This window comes from Sinocyclocheilus grahami, unplaced genomic scaffold, assembly GCF_001515645.1.
Source record: "Sinocyclocheilus grahami isolate Dianchi unplaced genomic scaffold, SAMN03320097.WGS_v1.1 scaffold263.1, whole genome shotgun sequence".
NCBI classification, from domain to species: domain Eukaryota; kingdom Metazoa; phylum Chordata; class Actinopteri; order Cypriniformes; family Cyprinidae; genus Sinocyclocheilus; species Sinocyclocheilus grahami.
Genome location: NW_015505442.1, coordinates 426,368 through 432,950, shown reverse-complemented (window position 1 = coordinate 432,950; position 6,583 = coordinate 426,368). Strand labels below are relative to the sequence as shown.

Sequence of the window (6,583 nt, the reverse complement as noted above, 5' to 3'; positions counted from 1 at the left end):
CTCCCCTCAGATTTTGCAGTTAATTTTAGGGTCACGTGACAGTTTACATCAAGTTATTGACAGTACTGTTCATATCAAAATGACTAGTTTTAAATGTTTGAATTACAATATATTTTTGTATTAAAGTAAAAAATGTCTATGTTGTGTAACTGTGAAAATCTTCCAAAGGCTGAATAATTTTTTTAATAAGTAGTGACAATTTTGTTTTAAGATACACTGTAAAAAATGACCGTGAATTTAACGGTAAAAGACTGTAAAAATGCTACAGTAAAAACCTGTTAAATGGTTAACGGTAAATGCCCCTACTATATACGGTGAAAAACTGTTTTGGACATTACATGTATTGGACATTAATTTTACGGTAGTATACCGTTTTTGGAAGTAAAAAAGACCGTATAGTGAATAACCGTAAATTGACATTCCCAGAATTCCCTGCGTTACATTTCAAATTTGATGTTTTTTTGTTGAAATAACTATGTTTCTTCTTAGTTTTTTCTTATCAGTTTTGTATATTAGGGTTGTGTGTTACACCTAATGTTGTTAAATGAATGTTTATTGCATTATTTCAGTTTCATGTGTGTTATCATGATGGTGTTTAGTGTTTGTGGGAATGACTCTGTGCACCTTCTATATATGTTATTATTTATAAGCTGCTTGTGATGGGCTTTGGTTCATCATGTGATTTCTCATCACCACCTGCATTTGGTGGTTATCAGTGTATTACAAAGGTACAAAACTGATTTCAGTACTTCAGTAGGTTGGTATATCAACATTATATCAGTTAATGAAATTACGGTATTAAACTGTAAATTTAAGTTAAAACCTAAAACGTTGCTACCGTATTTTTACGGTAAAATTCCGGCAACCACAGCTGCCGTTTTTTTACCGTAAATTTTTCAGAAGTTTTTTTACAGTGTATTTAGAATATTCATACCAAAATGATTTATGTACACTGAAAATGTTTTCAATTTATGAATTTATAAATATATTTTAAATATTTTTGTGTATTGTGTACACACACACAGGTTTGTTTTTATGGTTTAAGGGGACTCTGCATAGGCGTAATGGTTTTTATACTGTACAAACCGTATTTTCTATTGCCCTACACCAACCCTACCCCTAAACCTACCCCTCACAGGAAACTTTCTGCATTTTTAGATTTTATAAGCCTGAATTATTTATAAGCCTTCTGAATTACGGGGACACTGAAAATGTCCTCATAAATCACCTTCTCGTTGTAATACCTATGTCATACCCATGTTATTATACAAATTTGTGTCCTCATAAACCACATAAACATGCACACACACATATACATTTAATATTATTATTAAAATATTTAGAATAATCTCTGTATTAAATAAGCAGTGAATTAAAAACATATATTATTAATAATACTTTCAGAATGTACTTTATTAATGGTCAAGAAGCGAGTTTTTCGTCATCTGCAATACATACTCTCTGACACAATTTTGGACATTTGTGTGTCAAGGCCATTACGTTTTTGACCTTTTATGAAAAAGCATGTTTTGCTAAGACATGGGTAATCCTATGAAAATGTGTGGACATTCATGACTCAAAAATTCCTGATTCATGTTTGTAATGTTTTTTTCTTTTTTTGAAAATAATAATTAAGTTATGATTGGGTTTCATTAGATTTTTTTTTTTAACAAATTTCATATATTATAAGTGAGCTGAAGTGTCCAGATACTCTTTTGGGGTTCACTGTATTAATCTGCCTCTATTAGGTAATTGTGGAATTTCAGCACATGCCTTCGTGAGACGGGTGGGAAACAGGTGTCTGCTCATTTTGGGTCAAAAACGGGGGGTGATAGCGGCCATTTATCTGCACATTAGAGAGTTCAGGCACTTCTGCGGAACAGATGAGAACAACACTTCATAATGGGATGATCAATGATGCGCCGCTGCGATTCCTTTGAAGGGTCCAGATCCGTGTTTTTATGTTTGAACTCTTTGATGTTAGAATAACAGCCCTCATGATGCTTTATATAGCACAAGTGTTTTTCAGAGATGGATTTTTGCATAAATCTAAAATGGACATAACCATGCAAGCTTTATTTTTATGATTGCTGTCTACTATTGAAAATGCCAGATAAACTTGTATTTAGTCCATTTATTAGATACACTACCTTTCAAAAACTTGGAGTCTGTAAGATTTTTTAAATGTTTTCGAAAGAAGTCTCTTATGCTCACCAATGCTGCGTTTATTTGATCAAAAATACAGTAAAAACAGTAATATTGTGAAATATTTGTATGTGAATATATTTTAAAATGTAATTTATTCCTGTGATGCAAAGCTGAATTTTCAGCATCATTACTCCAGTCTTCAGTGTCACATGATCCTTCAGAAATCATTCTAATATGCCGATTTGCTGCTCAAGAAACATTATTAATAATGTTGAAAACAGTTGTGCTGTTTCATATTTTTGTGGATTTTTTTTCAGCAATCTTCGATTTAATATAACGTTCAAAAGAACCACGTTTATTTGAAATCTTTTGTCACATTATAAATGTCTTGACTGTCATTGATCATTTTAATGCATCTTGCTGAAAAAATTCACTTCTTCCAAAAAGTTATTTTACTGCCCCCAAACTTTTAAATGGTAGTGTATATGCAGGTGAAGACCTCATCATAACTATTTATAAAAATGGATATGTTACATAAAGACAACAATACACTGTCTTTGCATTGCCTTCCTTCTGATCCCAACATTAGGAAAGAGTGGATGAAGTTTATTTTGAATGAAGTTCTAGACCGCGTCAGTATGAACTTGGTCCTTTGTTCACTTCATTTTACCGCGGATTCGTTTACAAACAAGGCACAATTCAACACAGGATTTTCAGAAAGATTGAAACTAAAAGATGTTGCTGTGCCGACAATAATGTCTCACCACACAAGTGTGAGTAACTGTTTTTATTACGTGATCACTATTGCTTTGTCTGTTATTACAGATAGTTTGATATGCACTGAGTATTTATGTGTTTTTAACCTAAATCACAGCAGCGTCCATCTATGAAGGATGTAGGCTGTCAAACATACACAACGCAACTGTTAGCCAATCATAGCAGTGGGCGTTTACTTCCGAGTCTACAATCCGCCACGCCTATTCAAACAGAGTTCTGATGAGGGGGGTCAAAACAGGAGAGAAAATATGCCTATTACTTCTAAATTATGATGTTGTTTTGATGTAAAGATTTTGATAACATTATAAGTGGATGTCAGAGAACAGCACAAAATAATGAAAAAAGGCAGTTCATGACCCCTTTAAAGGAAGAAGCGACCCTCAAAGGTGACTAAAATATCACCTGTAGCTCTATGTTTCATGGTTACCATGAAGCAGCGACAGTAAAGTCTCCAACTGAGGTCCCCATTGGCCCCCGGCGCTGAGTTGTTCAGGTTTTTTTCCCCTCTACAGCGTGTCATCTCTAGAGAGTCACAAGTAGAGAGACACAACCAACACAGTGACTGAATGTTACGTTTGGATCAAAACAAAAAAAGAGTTCTGAGTCCAAAACGTAAAAAAAAAAGGTTCTTCATTGTTATCTATGGTTCCATGAAGAACCTTTAGCATCCTTGGAGCCTTTTCATTCTTTCTTCACTTTATAGCGAAAAAAAGAAGTTTTTTTTAGGTTATCAGAATGTTCTTCGGTTGGTTGGGTAGATAGTTGATCTAGTTTAAAAGATAGCTTATCTTTTAATCAAATGAAAATTAAACGCTTCCATTTTTTTCAAACAAAGTGCTGCACAAGAGGTTTACGGATAAAATTAAAACATGGAAGAAAAATTGTGTGATTATTCCTTAAAAAATTATGTTTTAATAATAATTTTATTATAAGTAGTAGAAGTACTATTATTACATTAAGTCTTATATTTCTGTCACAGTTTCAAGTTAAACCTAACTTTTATTTTATGTTGCTGTGAAGACCTTTAAGTTTCAGTTTTTTATATGATATGATGATAGTTTTTCTCAAATGAAATGGTAAAATGCTCATAAAGTGACTCTCAGAGCAGTTCTGGAGATTATGTTCATACTCATATATATTGAGGCGGCAGAGGCTGAAAACACAGCAAGCGTCACGCGTACTTCACTATGTGTGTAGCAAATTTATAGGGCCCTACAGATATAGGATGTGTCTCATTCAGCTCCCTATTTCTGTAGTTAGTGTACTGTAAATAGATTTGTCATTTCTAGGGCTGTCCCATATTAAAATCACAATGTTGTTGTGTTGTTGATAAATACCAGTGATGCTTTGATTCATGTTGTAGGAAATGTAGTCATCAGTTACATGTACGAATATTTTAGAGCAGAGTTCCTCATTCTCTGTTGAGCTGCTTTCCTGCAAAGTTTAGTTGGGTTAGTGAATCAGGACCAAGCGGCAACCTCCCGCTCTCTCTCGTGAAGCCAACACGGAAGTGACTTAAACTGTAATTCGTCAACTGGCCACTAGAGGCTGGCTGCAAAAAGGAGTCAATCCCATGTTAAAATGCCCAACTTTACAGCAGAAAAAACATGTTTACAACCTGGTTTAAAAAATCATTTTGGTCTATATAGCTAATTTTGCTCTTCATGACGACTGTGAGGGGGGTGAATTTTTTTATAAGTCATCCGTTTAAATTATATTAAGCCTTAAAGTTCTGCATAATTAAGGGCGTGGCCACTTGAGTGACAGGTGGATTGCCGCTGCTGTCACCACCGTCGAACTAAGTGGGTGTGGTTTCAGCAACCAGCTTCCGCCTTTTTGCCCATTTTCGATTATCCGGGAGTGACGCGCGGTGACGCGCTGCCAAGATGGCGACGGCCGGCCCCGCCCACTTTGAGCTTCAAAAACGCTCTTCAGGAACCTACGGGTGACGTCACGAACACTATGTCCATGTTTTTATACAGTCTATGATCAGGACCCTTGCTGGCTGATTTATGTTCCAGGGCTATTATAAAAAATCTAAACCTAGAACAATAAACAAAAATGCTACTTGAAATAAAATAAACATTAGCTGAAAAAAAGATATACCAACTTAAAAATTTTTCAGCTACATTGTAAAAAATTCTACCTTCTTCAACTTACATACTTTTTAAAAGTAAAATCAAATTGGCTGTAGGCCTACAAGGCATTTCGACTCAAATTTCAACTTGAAAGTGAAAGTGACGTGACGTGTGGCCAAGTATGGTGTCCCATACTTGGAATTTCTGCTCTACATTTCACCCATCCAAGTGCACACACACAGTAGTGAACACACACACACACCCCTGGAGCAGTGGGCAGCCATTTTTTGCTGCTTGCTCAAGGGTCTCACCTCAGTTGTGGTTACTGAATTTGGTCATTCACTCCCCCCACCTACAATTCCTGACGGTACTTGCCGCACTCACGCAGCCTGTCTCGTAATGCTCGTTTATACCCGCACCCGGCTCCGCAAGTCTCCACAAATGCATCTGGCAGTATGGATGAGGCTTGACGCACGCGCACAACCTGTGTCGACTCACAACTGCCGCCACGTTTAAAATGAATGTAAATTCAGTCTAACTGCTTGCTAATTTCACTTGGATGAAATGAAACATTCAGCACAGTTTCCACTTGTTCTTAAAATCCCAAATACTTCAAATGAATAAATCAGCCTGTGTAACATATGTAATACTTTAATAATTGACTTAAGAAATACTGTTCTTTATTTATAAAAAAATTAACATATTTTCCGTGAAATTCAGTAATTAAGTTAATTCTGTAAAAGTAGTTATACCATTATAATCTAGCCTGCTGAAAAACCCCCCCAATAGAACCCCTCCCAAAACACAATAACAAATTTAATGGATTTCAGGGTTATAATGGGAATTGTATTGGTTTTAATGTAAACTATAATGGTGTCTATTTGATGGATTCTATTGGTGGGATGTAATCTGGCAGATGGCAACCAATAGAACAACAGTAATTCCTATTGGAATAATGCCCAAAACAAAAAGGAATTTTGTAATGGTTTAATATAGAAACTATAAGAATTTCTGTGATGGTTTCTATTGTTTTTTTCAGCAGGGTAATGATACCCATACTGTGCTGCACATTATTGGCAATATTGAGCTGAATCTTGACTTTGCAAATTTTAAATCGCAAATCAAATCGCAATATCTGTCCAAAAAAATCGCAATTTGATATTTTCCACCAAATCGCACAGCCCTAATATACATATACACACATACATACACACATATATATATATATATACATACACATATACCGTTATACATACACACACACATATATATATATATACACACATATAAACACACACATATATATATATATATTTATGAAGAGTTCAGATGCAAAAGCCTCTAAATGCCGTCTGAAATTTTCTTCTAAAATGAGCGTTTTTATCAGGCCCCTATATTCATGTTCAGTTATTTCACTTTAATTGCATAGAAAATGACCTATACATTGCCATTAGAGTAAAATTACTGAACCTAAACAAAGCAGACTGATATAAATACTCAGTTTAGATGAAAATTGCAAATGGCACTTAGAGGCTTTTGCATCTGAACTCTTCATATATATATATATATATATATATATA

General features: G+C 34.8%; 1 protein-coding gene across 1 annotated transcript in view; it reads left to right on the top strand.

The window, feature by feature from the left end:
• Positions 1 to 6,583, top strand: part of LOC107599273 (uncharacterized) — a 40,636-nt gene that overhangs the window by 809 nt on the left and 33,244 nt on the right. The gene's annotated exons all lie outside the window — the stretch shown is intronic.